This window comes from Ascaphus truei, unplaced genomic scaffold (assembly GCF_040206685.1).
Source record: "Ascaphus truei isolate aAscTru1 unplaced genomic scaffold, aAscTru1.hap1 HAP1_SCAFFOLD_587, whole genome shotgun sequence".
NCBI lineage: Eukaryota > Metazoa > Chordata > Amphibia > Anura > Ascaphidae > Ascaphus > Ascaphus truei.
The window spans coordinates 118,240-132,083 of NW_027456919.1; the positions used below are offsets into that span (position 1 = coordinate 118,240).

General features: G+C 59.5%; 1 protein-coding gene across 1 annotated transcript in view; it reads right to left on the reverse strand.

Moving 5' to 3' along the window:
- LOC142485398 (multiple epidermal growth factor-like domains protein 8) overlaps positions 1–13,297 on the reverse strand; it is a 111,521-nt gene extending 98,224 nt beyond the window's left edge. Inside the window, exon 1 of the mRNA XM_075584416.1 lies at positions 13,281–13,297. The gene's annotated coding sequence lies outside the window, so the exon portion shown is untranslated. The remainder of the gene's footprint in view (positions 1–13,280) is intronic.
- Positions 13,298–13,844: the final 547 nt, after the last annotated feature.

Here is a 13,844-nt window from a genome sequence, read left to right on the forward strand (position 1 = left end):
TGAGCGCGGCGTCAGAGACGGGATTCCCCACTGGTGCGTCCTGTGAGCGCGGCGTCAGAGACGGGATTCCCCGCCGGCGCGTCCTGTGAGCGCGGCGTCAGAGACGGGATTCCCCGCAGGCGCATCCTGTGAGCGCAGCGTCAGAGACGGGATTCCCCACCGGCGCGTCCTGTGAGCGCGGCGTCAGAGACGGGATTCCCCGCTGGCGCGTCCTGTGAGCGTGGCGTCAGAGACGGGATTCCCCGCTGGCGCGTCCTGTGAGCGCGGCGTCAGAGACGGGATTCCCCACTGGCGCGTCCTGTGAGCGCAGCGTCAGAGACGGGATTCCCCACCGGCGCGTCCTGTGAGCGCAGCGTCAGAGACGGGATTCCCCACTGGTGCGTCCTGTGACCGCGGCGTCAGAGACGGGATTCCCCACTGGCGCGTCCTGTGAGCGCAGCGTCAGAGACGGGATTCCCCACTGTCGCGTCCTGTGAGCGCAGCGTCAGAGACGGGATTCCCCGCCGGCGCGTCCTGTGAGCGCGGCGTCAGAGACGGGATTCCCCACTGGCGCGTCCTGTGAGCGCAGCGTCAGAGACGGGATTCCCCGCTGGCGCGTCCTGTGAGCGCGGCGTCAGAGACGGGATTCCCCACTGGCGCGTCCTGTGAGCGCGGCGTCAGAGACGGGATTCCCCGCCGGCGCGTCCTGTGAGCGCGGCGTCAGAGACGGGATTCCCCGCTGGCGCGTCCTGTGAGCGCAGCGTCAGAGACGGGATTCCCCGCCGGCGCGTCCTGTGAGCGCAGCGTCAGAGACGGGATTCCCCACTGGCGCATCCTGTGAGCGCGGCGTCAGAGACGGGATTCCCCGCTGGTGCGTCCTGTGAGCGCGGCGTCAGAGACGGGATTCCCCGCCGGCGCGTCCTGTGAGCGCAGCGTCAGAGACGGGATTCCCCACTGGTGCGTCCTGTGAGCGCAGCGTCAGAGACGGGATTCCCCACGGGCGCGTCCTGTGAGCGCAGCGTCAGAGACGGGATTCCCCACTGGCGCGTCCTGTGAGCGCGGCGTCAGAGACGGGATTCCCCACCGGCGCGTCCTGTGAGCGCGGCGTCAGAGACGGGATTCCCCGCCGGCGCGTCCTGTGAGCGCAGCGTCAGAGACGGGATTCCCCACCGGCGCGTCCTGTGAGCGCGGCGTCAGAGACGGGATTCCCCACTGGTGCGTCCTGTGAGCGCAGCGTCAGAGACGGGATTCCCCGCAGGCGCATCCTGTGAGCGCAGCGTCAGAGACGGGATTCCCCACCGGCGCGTCCTGTGAGCGCGGCGTCAGAGACGGGATTCCCCGCTGGCGCGTCCTGTGAGCGTGGCGTCAGAGACGGGATTCCCCGCTGGCGCGTCCTGTGAGCGCGGCGTCAGAGACGGGATTCCCCGCTGGCGCGTCCTGTGAGCGCAGCGTCAGAGACGGGATTCCCCGCTGGCGCGTCCTGTGAGCGCGGCGTCAGAGACGGGATTCCCCGCCGGCGCGTCCTGTGAGCGCGGCGTCAGAGACGGGATTCCCCACTGGCGCGTCCTGTGAGCGCAGCGTCAGAGACGGGATTCCCCACTGGCGCATCCTGTGAGCGCAGCGTCAGAGACGGGATTCCCCACTGGCGCATCCTGTGAGCGCGGCGTCAGACGGGATTCCCCACTGGCGCGTCCTGTGAGCGCGGCGTCAGAGACGGGATTCCCCACCGGCGCGTCCTGTGAGCGCAGCGTCAGAGACGGGATTCCCCACTGGCGCGTCCTGTGAGCGCGGCGTCAGAGACGGGATTCCCCACCGGCGCGTCCTGTGAGCGCGGCGTCAGAGACGGGATTCCCCGCCGGCGCGTCCTGTGAGCGCGGCGTCAGAGACGGGATTCCCCGCTGGCGCGTCCTGTGAGCGCGGCGTCAGAGACGGGATTCCCCGCCGGCGCGTCCTGTGAGCGCGGCGTCAGAGACGGGATTCCCCACTGGCGCGTCCTGTGAGCGCGGCGTCAGAGACGGGATTCCCCGCTGGCGCGTCCTGTGAGCGCAGCGTCAGAGACGGGATTCCCCGCCGGCGCGTCCTGTGAGCGCGGCGTCAGAGACGGGATTCCCCACTGGCGCGTCCTGTGAGCGCAGCGTCAGAGACGGGATTCCCCGCCGGCGCGTCCTGTGAGCGCGGCGTCAGAGACGGGATTCCCCACCGGCGCGTCCTGTGAGCGCGGCGTCAGAGACGGGATTCCCCGCCGGCGCGTCCTGTGAGCGCGGCGTCAGAGACGGGATTCCCCACTGGCGCGTCCTGTGAGCGCAGCGTCAGAGACGGGATTCCCCACTGGCGCGTCCTGTGAGCGCAGCGTCAGAGACGGGATTCCCCGCCGGCGCGTCCTGTGAGCGCAGCGTCAGAGACGGGATTCCCCACTGGCGCGTCCTGTGAGCGCAGCGTCAGAGACGGGATTCCCCACCGGCGCGTCCTGTGAGCGCAGCGTCAGAGACGGGATTCCCCGCAGGCGCGTCCTGTGAGCGCGGCGTCAGAGACGGGATTCTCCGCAGGCGCGTCCTGTGAGCGCAGCGTCAGAGACGGGATTCCCCACTGGCGCATCCTGTGAGCGCGGCGTCAGAGACGGGATTCTCCGCAGGCGCGTCCTGTGAGCGCGGCGTCAGAGACGGGATTCCCCACTGGCGCGTCCTGTGACCGCGGCGTCAGAGACGGGATTCCCCACTGGCGCGTCCTGTGAGCGCAGCGTCAGAGACGGGATTCCCCACTGGCGCGTCCTGTGAGCGCGGCGTCAGAGACGGGATTCTCCGCAGGCGCGTCCTGTGAGCGCAGCGTCAGAGACGGGAATCCCCGCAGGCGCGTCCTGTGAGCGCGGCGTCAGAGACGGGATTCCCCGCCGGCGCGTCCTGTGAGCGCGGCGTCAGAGACGGGATTCCCCACAGGCGCGTCCTGTGAGCGCAGCGTCAGAGACGGGATTCCCCGCTGGCGCGTCCTGTGAGCGCAGCGTCAGAGACGGGATTCCCCGCCGGCGCGTCCTGTGAGCGCATTGTCAGAGACGGGATTCCCCACGGGCGCGTCCTGTGAGCGCGGCGTCAGAGACGGGATTCCCCGCTGGCGCGTCCTGTGAGCGCAGCGTCAGAGACGGGATTCCCCACTGGCGCGTCCTGTGAGCGCGGCGTCAGAGACGGGATTCCCCACGGGCGCGTCCTGTGAGCGCGGCGTCAGAGACGGGATTCCCCACGGGCGCGTCCTGTGAGCGCGGCGTCAGAGACGGGATTCCCCACTGGCGCGTCCTGTGAGCGCATTGTCAGAGACGGGATTCCCCACGGGCGCGTCCTGTGAGCGCGGCGTCAGAGACGGGATTCCCCACGGGCGCGTCCTGTGAGCGCGGCGTCAGAGACGGGATTCCCCACGGGCGCGTCCTGTGAGCGCAGCGTCAGAGACGGGATTCCCCACTGGCGCGTCCTGTGAGCGCGGCGTCAGAGACGGGATTCCCCACTGGCGCGTCCTGTGAGCGCAGCGTCAGAGACGGGATTCCCCACTGGCGCGTCCTGTGAGCGCAGCGTCAGAGACGGGATTCCCCGCAGGCGCGTCCTGTGAGCGCAGCGTCAGAGACGGGATTCCCCACTGGCGCGTCCTGTGAGCGCGGCGTCAGAGACGGGATTCCCCACTGGCGCGTCCTGTGAGCGCAGCGTCAGAGACGGGATTCCCCACTGGCGCGTCCTGTGAGCGCGGCGTCAGAGACGGGATTCCCCACTGGCGCGTCCTGTGAGCGCAGCGTCAGAGACGGGATTCCCCACTGGCGCGTCCTGTGAGCGCGGCGTCAGAGACGGGATTCCCCGCTGGCGCGTCCTGTGAGCGCAGCGTCAGAGACGGGATTCCCCGCTGGCGCGTCCTGTGAGCGCGGCGTCAGAGACGGGATTCCCCGCTGGCGCGTCCTGTGAGCGCAGCGTCAGAGACGGGATTCCCCGCTGGCGCGTCCTGTGAGCGCGGCGTCAGAGACGGGATTCCCCACAGGCGCGTCCTGTGAGCGCGGCGTCAGAGACGGGATTCCCCACTGGCGCGTCCTGTGAGCGCGGCGTCAGAGACGGGATTCCCCACTGGCGCATCCTGTGAGCGCGGCGTCAGAGACGGGATTCCCCGCAGGCGCGTCCTGTGAGCGCAGCGTCAGAGGCGGGATTCCCCACTGGCGCGTCCTGTGAGCGCAGCGTCAGAGACGGGATTCCCCGCAGGCGCGTCCTGTGAGCGCAGCGTCAGAGACGGGATTCCCACTGGCGCGTCCTGTGAGCGCGGCGTCAGAGACGGGATTCCCACTGGCGCGTCCTGTGAGCGCGGCGTCAGAGACGGGATTCCCCACTGGCGCGTCCTGTGAGCGCGGCGTCAGAGACGGGATTCCCCACTGGCGCGTCCTGTGAGCGCGGCGTCAGAGACGGGATTCCCCGCTGGCGCGTCCTGTGAGCGCGGCGTCAGAGACGGGATTCCCCGCTGGCGCGTCCTGTGAGCGCGGCGTCAGACGGGATTCCCCACTGGCGCGTCCTGTGAGCGCGGCGTCAGAGACGGGATTCCCCGCCGGCGCGTCCTGTGAGCGCGGCGTCAGAGACGGGATTCCCCACTGGCGCGTCCTGTGAGCGCGGCGTCAGAGACGGGATTCCCCACCGGCGCGTCCTGTGAGCGCAGCGTCAGAGACGGGATTCCCCACCGGCGCGTCCTGTGAGCGCAGCGTCAGAGACGGGATTCCCCACCGGCGCGTCCTGTGAGCGCGGCGTCAGAGACGGGATTCCCCACCGGCGCGTCCTGTGAGCGCAGCGTCAGAGACGGGATTCCCCACTGGCGCGTCCTGTGAGCGCGGCGTCAGAGACGGGATTCCCCACTGGCGCGTCCTGTGAGCGCAGCGTCAGAGACGGGATTCCCCACCGGCGCGTCCTGTGAGCGCAGCGTCAGAGACGGGATTCCCCGCAGGCGCGTCCTGTGAGCGCGGCGTCAGAGACGGGATTCCCCGCAGGCGCGTCCTGTGAGCGCGGCGTCAGAGACGGGATTCCCCACTGGCGCGTCCTGTGAGCGCATTGTCAGACAGCTGGTGGGGAATCGTCGCCCCCTCGCTGCGGTGGAGAGCGGCTGAGGACGCCGATACCATCAGGCGCGCGAACAAACATCAATCCAGCTGAGATTTCTTGCACCTGAGCAGATCTTTCCACCTTCGGGATACCGAGCGGCTGAGACAGACGCCAGCACTACCGGAGAGGACGTCCTCCAGGCGTATCGTATCGGGAGAGGACGTCCTCCAGGCGTATCGTATCGGGAGAGGACGTCCTCCAGGCGTATCGTATCGGGAGAGGACGTCCTCCAGGCGTATCGTATCGGGAGAGGACGTCCTCCAGGCGTATCGTATCGTGAGAGGACGTCCTCCAGGCGTATCGTATCGTGAGAGGACGTCCTCCAGGCGAAGCGTATCGGGAGAGGACGTCCTCCAGGCGTATCGTATCGGGAGAGGACGTCCTCCAGGCGTATCGTATCGGGAGAGGACGTCCTCCAGGCGTATCGTATCGGGAGAAGACGTCCTCCAGGCGAAGCGTATCGGGAGAGGACGTCCTCCAGGCGTATCGTATCGGGAGAGGACGTCCTCCAGGCGTATCGGGAGAGGACGTCCTCCTGGCGTATCGTATCGGGAGAGGACGTCCTCCAGGCGTATCGGGAGAGGACGTCCTCCAGGCGTATCGGGAGAGGAAGTCCTCCAGGCGTATCGTATCGGGAGAGGACGTCCTCCAGGCGTATCGTATCGGGAGAGGACGTCCTCCAGGCGTATCGTATCGGGAGAGGACGTCCTCCAGGCGTATCGTATCGGGAGAGGACGTCCTCCAGGCGTATCGTATCGGGAGAGGACGTCCTCCAGGCGTATCGTATCGGGAGAGGACGTCCTCCAGGCGTATCGTATCGGGAGAGGACGTCCTCCAGGCGTATCGTATCGGGAGAGGACGTCCTCCAGGCGTATCGTATCGTGAGAGGACGTCCTCCAGGCGTATCGTATCGTGAGAGGACGTCCTCCAGGCGAAGCGTATCGGGAGAGGACGTCCTCCAGGCGTATCGTATCGGGAGAGGACGTCCTCCAGGCGTATCGTATCGGGAGAGGACATCCTCCAGGCGTATCGTATCGGGAGAGGACGTCCTCCAGGCGTATCGTATCGGGAGAGGACGTCCTCCAGGCGAAGCGTATCGGGAGAGGACGTCCTCCAGGCGTATCGGGAGAGGACGTCCTCCAGGCGTATCGGGAGAGGACGTCCTCCAGGCGTATCGGGAGAGGACGTCCTCCAGGCGTATCGGGAGAGGACGTCCTCCAGGCGTATCGGGAGAGGACGTCCTCCAGGCGTATCGGGAGAGGAAGTTCTCCAGGCGTATCGGGAGAGGAAGTTCTCCAGGCGTATCGGGAGAGGAAGTTCTCCAGGCGTATCGGGAGAGGAAGTTCTCCAGGCGTATCGGGAGAGGAAGTTCTCCAGGCGTATCGGGAGAGGAAGTTCTCCAGGCGTATCGGGAGAGGACGTCCTCCAGGCGTATCGTATCGGGAGAGGACGGGGATTTATGGGTTATATAGATGACCATGTTTATTGCATGTGTGGGCGTGCATATCTTACCCCCTTTATAACCAATACATATTTCTAAGTGACTTTGCTAGGAGAGCTCCGTGCGTTTTCCTTCTCTTTATCCATGCAGTATATACATATATGTAATTCATTGGCACATCCTCCTAAGTGGTCAGCGCATCTTTGACGGGACGCTGCACCGCTATGTCCGCTCCCGTGCCTCACCGCTGGCCGCCCAACCCGACATACTGCTCCCATAACCCACCACTTCATATTTAAATTCCTGCGGGACACTTAAAGATGGCGCGTCAGAGCAGCCTGTGTAGGCGAGCTTCCCTGCGGCTTTGTGTCCCGCGGCGAGTGCCCTGCGGCTTGGCGCCCCGCCAAGGAGGTGTGGCGCTATGCATTATGGGGCATCAGTTTGCTCTGCTTCTAGGTTTTTAACAGAATCGCCTGAAATGCGAAGTGCGAGCGCCCTGCTGCACCGCAGGGTGAGAAATGCTGCCCGGCGTGTGTATATAGCAGGCATGTATATAGCAGGCATGTATATAGCAGGCATGTATATAGCAGGCATGTATATAGCAGGCATGTATATAGCAGGCATGTATATAGCAGGCATGTATATAGCAGGCATGTATATAGCAGGCATGTATATAGCAGGCATGTATATAGCAGGCATGTATATAGCAGGCATGTATATAGCAGGCATGTATATAGCAGGCATGTATATAGCCTGTATACATACACAGCACACACCAAGAAACATACAAAGTTTGGAAATATCTCAACACAATAACTTAATCTGTGAAAAACTCATTTTCCTACACACAAAAAGTATCACTAAGTACACTAAAAACTCCAATATATAGACTCGCTCACTCAGATACACATATACAGACAAGCACACACTCACACATACATACACACACTCACGATACATACTTACTCTCAATCTGATGCTCATATACAGACACGAGGGAAAAAAGGGGGAAAGTTTGCGCCAAAAAAGAAAGAATTATCCTACTGTTCAATTTGTGGTTCCAGTCCTTTCCACAGAGTGATTTCGCTGCCTGAGTCTTTCAGAGGTTATTCACCAACCTCTGTGTGGATTTGAATAGAAAAAAGGGGGTTGAATGTCCTCGGGCGCGTCACTCTGCTTGCGGCTCCACGGCGTGTATTATATGCAAGGCAAAAGAGAGAGAGAAGGGCCACAGTGAAAAAAGACAGCTCAAAGTTTTGCACACTTTTTCATCAGGGTGGAGGGAAGGGGGGGGGTGGTTGCGAGGGGTGAGAAATAAAGACAACGGATGGCTATTGTTAATTCAAACTTGTTGACTGGGGACACACTCACATTAAAACTCTCAAAACTTGAATTGGTATTTCTTTCTCTTTTTGTAGTAGGTGTCTTCAACAGATGTCTTCTCTTCTATGTGCAGGTAGATGGGTTGAGGCCGAGGAGATGCCTTCTAAAATCTTCCTTAAAGCAGGTGGCCCTTCATGTCAGTCTCTGGTAGGTTCCTGGGTCCCCTGTGTCCAGGAATATAAGTCTCTGGGTGTCTTGATCTCAGCACCCCTTTGTGCTCAAGACAGTCTGTGTGCAGGCTTCTCTGCTTTTCTGTGTCAACCTACCAGAGACTGACATGAAGGGCCACCTGCTTTAAGGAAGATTTTAGAAGGCATCTCCTCGGCCTCAACCCATCTACCTGCACATAGAAGAGAAGACATCTGTTGAAGACACCTACTACAAAAAGAGAAGGAAATACCAATTCAAGTTTTGAGAGTTTTAATGTGAGTGTGTCCCCAGTCAACAAGTTTGAATTAACAATAGCCATCCGTTGTCTTTATTTCTCACCCCTCGCAACCACCCCCCCCCTTCCCTCCACCCTGATGAAAAAGTGTGCAAAACTTTGAGCTGTCTTTTTTCACTGTGGCCCTTCTCTCTCTCTTTTGCCTTGCATATACAGACACACACTCACTCAGATTCACATATACAGAGACACACACTTGCTCACACACACACATACACATACAGACACACTCTGATACACATATACAGAAAAACACAGATACACACATACTTGCTCTCACACACACTCAGTTCACATATATAGATACACACACTGATACATATACACTCACTCTGATACACATATACAGACACACACATACACCACCATGATAAATATACAGACACATTCACTCAGAGATAGATATACACACACAGTATGTAACATGTCACACATTAGCACGCTATAGCGATGTATATGTGTATACACCTGAACCACACGAACACACATCCCTGTGCATAGCACTCACACATCCCTGTGCACAGCACTCACACATCCCTGTGCACAGCACTCACACATCCCTGTGCACAGCACTCACACATCCCTGTGCACAGCACTCACACATCCCTGTGCACAGCACAGCACTCACACATCCCTGTGCACAGCACTCACACATCCCTGTGCACAGCACTCACACATCCCTGTGCACAGCACTCACACATCCCTGTGCACAGCACTCACACATCCCTGTGCACAGCACTCACACATCCCTGTGCACAGCACTCACATATCCCTGTGCACAGCACTCACATATCCCTGTGCACAGCACAGCACTCACACATCCCTGTGCACAGCACTCACACATCCCTGTGCACAGCACTCACACATCCCTGTGCACAGCACTCACACATCCCTGTGCACAGCACTCACACATCCCTGTGCACAGCACTCACACATCCCTGTGCACAGCACTCACATATCCCTGTGCACAGCACTCACATATCCCTGTGCACAGCACAGCACTCACACATCCCTGTGCACAGCACTCACACATCCCTGTGCACAGCACTCACACATCCCTGTGCACAGCACTCACACATCCCTGTGCACAGCACTCACACATCCCTGTGCACAGCACTCACACATCCCTGTGCACAGCACTCACACATCCCTGTGCACAGCACTCACACATCCCTGTGCACAGCACTCACACATCCCTGTGCACAGCACTCACACATCCCTGTGCACAGCACTCACACATCCCTGTGCACAGCACAGCACTCACACATCCCTGTGCACAGCACTCACACATCCCTGTGCACAGCACTCACACATCCCTGTGCACAGCACTCACACATCCCTGTGCACAGCACAGCACTCACACATCCCTGTGCACAGCACACACACATCCCTGTGCACAGCACTCACACATCCCTGTGCACAGCACTCACACATCCCTGTGCACAGCACTCACACATCCCTGTGCACAGCACTCACACATCCCTGTGCACAGCACTCACACATCCCTGTGCACAGCACTCACACATCCCTGTGCACAGCACAGCACTCACACATCCCTGTGCACAGCACTCACACATCCCTGTGCACAGCACAGCACTCACACATCCCTGTGCACAGCACTCGCACATCCCTGTGCACAGCACTCACACATCCCTGTGCACAGCACAGCACTCACACATCCCTGTGCATACACATCCCTGTGCACAGCACTCACACATCCCTGTGCACAGCACTCACACATCCCTGTGCACAGCACAGCACTCACACATCCCTGTGCATAGCACTCACACATCCCTGTGCACAGCACTGACACACATCCCTGTGCACAGCACTCACACATCCCTGTGCACAGCACTCACACATCCCTGTGCATACACATCCCTGTGCACAGCACAGCACTCACACATCCCTGTGCACAGCACTCACACATCCCTGTGCACAGCACTCACACATCCCTGTACACAGCACAGCACTCACACATCCCTGTGCACAGCACAGCACTCACACATCCCTGTGCACAGCACTCACACATCCCTGTGCATACACATCCCTGTGCACAGCACTCACACATCCCTGTGCATACACATCCCTGTGCACAGCACTCACACATCCGTGCACAGCACTCACACATCCCTGTGCACAGCACTCACACATCCCTGTGCACAGCACAGCACACACATCCCTGTGCACAGCACAGCACACACATCCCTGTGCACAGCACTCACACATCCCTGTGCACAGCACAGCACTCACACATCCCTGTGCATAGCACTCACACATCCCTGTGCATACACATCCCTGTGCACAGCACAGCACTCACACATCCCTGTGCACAGCACAGCACACACATCCCTGTGCACAGCACTCACACATCCCTGTGCACAGCACTCACACATCCCTGTGCACAGCACTCACACATCCCTGTGCACAGCACACACACATCCCTGTGCACAGCACAGCACACACATCCCTGTGCACAGCACAGCACACACATCCCTGTGCACAGCACAGCACACACATCCCTGTGCATACCACACACATCCCTGTGCACAGCACACACACATCCCTGTGCACAGCACTCACACATCCCTGTGCACAGCACAGCACACACATCCCTGTGCACAGCACAGCACTCACACATCCCTGTGCATAGCACTCACACATCCCTGTGCACACACATCCCTGTGCACAGCACTCACACATCCCTGTGCATAGCACTCACACATCCCTGTGCACAGCACACACACATCCCTGTGCACAGCACTCACACATCCCTGTGCATAGCACTCACACATCCCTGTGCACAGCACTCACACATCCCTGTGCACAGCACAGCACTCACACATCCCTGTGCACAGCACTCACACATCCCTGTGCACAGCACTCACACATCCCTGTGCACAGCACTCACACATCCCTGTGCACAGCACACACACATCCCTGTGCACAGCACTCACACATCCCTGTGCACAGCACACACACATCCCTGTGCACAGCACTCACACATCCCTGTGCACAGCACAGCACTCACATCCCTGTGCACAGCACTCACACATCCCTGTGCACAGCACTCACACATCCCTGTGCATACACATCCCTGTGCACAGCACTCACACATCCCTGTGCACAGCACAGCACTGACACATCCCTGTGCACAGCACAGCACACACATCCCTGTGCACAGCACAGCACACACATCCCTGTGCACAGCACAGCACACACATCCCTGTGCACAGCACACACACATCCCTGTGCACAGCACAGCACTGACACATCCCTGTGCACAGCACAGCACTGACACATCCCTGTGCACAGCACAGCACACACATCCCTGTGCATACACATCCCTGTGCACAGCACTCACATCCCTGTGCACAGCACTCACACATCCCTGTGCACAGCACTCACACATCCCTGTGCACAGCACTCACACATCCCTGTGCACAGCACTCACACATCCCTGTGCATAGCACTCACACATCCCTGTGCACAGCACTCACACATCCCTGTGCACAGCACTCACACATCCCTGTGCATAGCACTCACACATCCCTGTGCACAGCACTCACACATCCCTGTGCACAGCACACACACATCCCTGTGCACAGCACACACACATCCCTGTGCATACACATCCCTGTGCACAGCACTCACACATCCCTGTGCACAGCACTCACACATCCCTGTGCATACACATCCCTGTGCACAGCACTCACACATCCCTGTGCACAGCACTGACACACATCCCTGTGCACAGCACTGACACACATCCCTGTGCACAGCACAGCACACACATCCCTGTGCACAGCACTGACACACATCCCTGTGCACAGCACAGCACACACATCCCTGTGCACAGCACAGCACACACATCCCTGTGCACAGCACAGCACACACATCCCTGTGCATAGCACTCACACATCCCTGTGCACAGCACACACACATCCCTGTGCATACCACACACATCCCTGTGCATAGCACAGCACAGCACACACATCCCTGTGCATACACATCCCTGTGCACAGCACTCACATCCCTGTGCATACCACACACATCCCTGTGCATAGCACAGCACAGCACACACATCCCTGTGCATACACATCCCTGTGCACAGCACACACACATCCCTGTGCATACCACACACATCCCTGTGCACAGCACTCACACATCCCTGTGCACAGCACAGCACTCACACATCCCTGTGCACAGCACAGCACTCACACATCCCTGTGCACAGCACTCACACATCCCTGTGCATAGCACTCACACATCCCTGTGCATACACATCCCTGTGCACAGCACAGCACTCACACATCCCTGTGCACAGCACTCACACATCCCTGTGCACAGCACTCACACATCCCTGTGCACAGCACTCACACATCCCTGTGCACAGCACTCACACATCCCTGTGCACAGCACTCACACATCCCTGTGCACAGCACAGCACACACATCCCTGTGCATAGCACTCACACATCCCTGTGCACAGCACAGCACTCACATCCCTGTGCACAGCACAGCACACACATCCCTGTGCATACACATCCCTGTGCACAGCACTCACACATCCCTGTGCACAGCACTCACACATCCCTGTGCACAGCACAGCACTCACATCCCTGTGCACAGCACTCACACATCCCTGTGCACAGCACTCACACATCCCTGTGCACAGCACAGCACTCACACATCCCTGTGCACAGCACTCACACATCCCTGTGCAAAGCACTGACACACATCCCTGTGCACAGCACTCACACATCCCTGTGCACAGCACAGCACTCACACATCCCTGTGCACAGCACTCACATCCCTGTGCACAGCACAGCACTCACACATCCCTGTGTATAGCACTCACACATCCCTGTGTATAACACTCACATTCCCTGTGTATAGCACTCACATTCCCTGTGTATAGCACTCACATTCCCTGTGTATAACACTCACATCCCTGTGCACAGCACTCACACATCCCTGTGCATAGCACTCACATCCCCTGTGTATAGCACTCACATCCCCTGAGTATAGCACTCACATCCCCTGAGTATAGCACTCACATTCCCTGTGTATAGCACTCACATTCCCTGTGTATAGCACTCACATTCCCTGTGTATAACACTCACATCCCCTGTGTATAGCACTCACATTCCCTGTGTATAGCACTCACATTCCCTGTGTATAACACTCACATTCCCTGTGTATAGCACTCACATTCCCTGTGTATAGCACTCACATTCCCTGTGTATAGCACTCACATTCCCTGTGCATACACATCCCTGTGCACAGCACTCACACATCCCTGTGCACAGCACTGACACACATCCCTGTGCACAGCACTCACACATCCCTGTGCACAGCACTCACACATCCCTGTGCACAGCACTCACACATCCCTGTGCACAGCACAGCACTCACACATCCCTGTGCACAGCACTCACACATCCCTGTGCACAGCACTCACACATCCCTGTGCACAGCACTCACACATC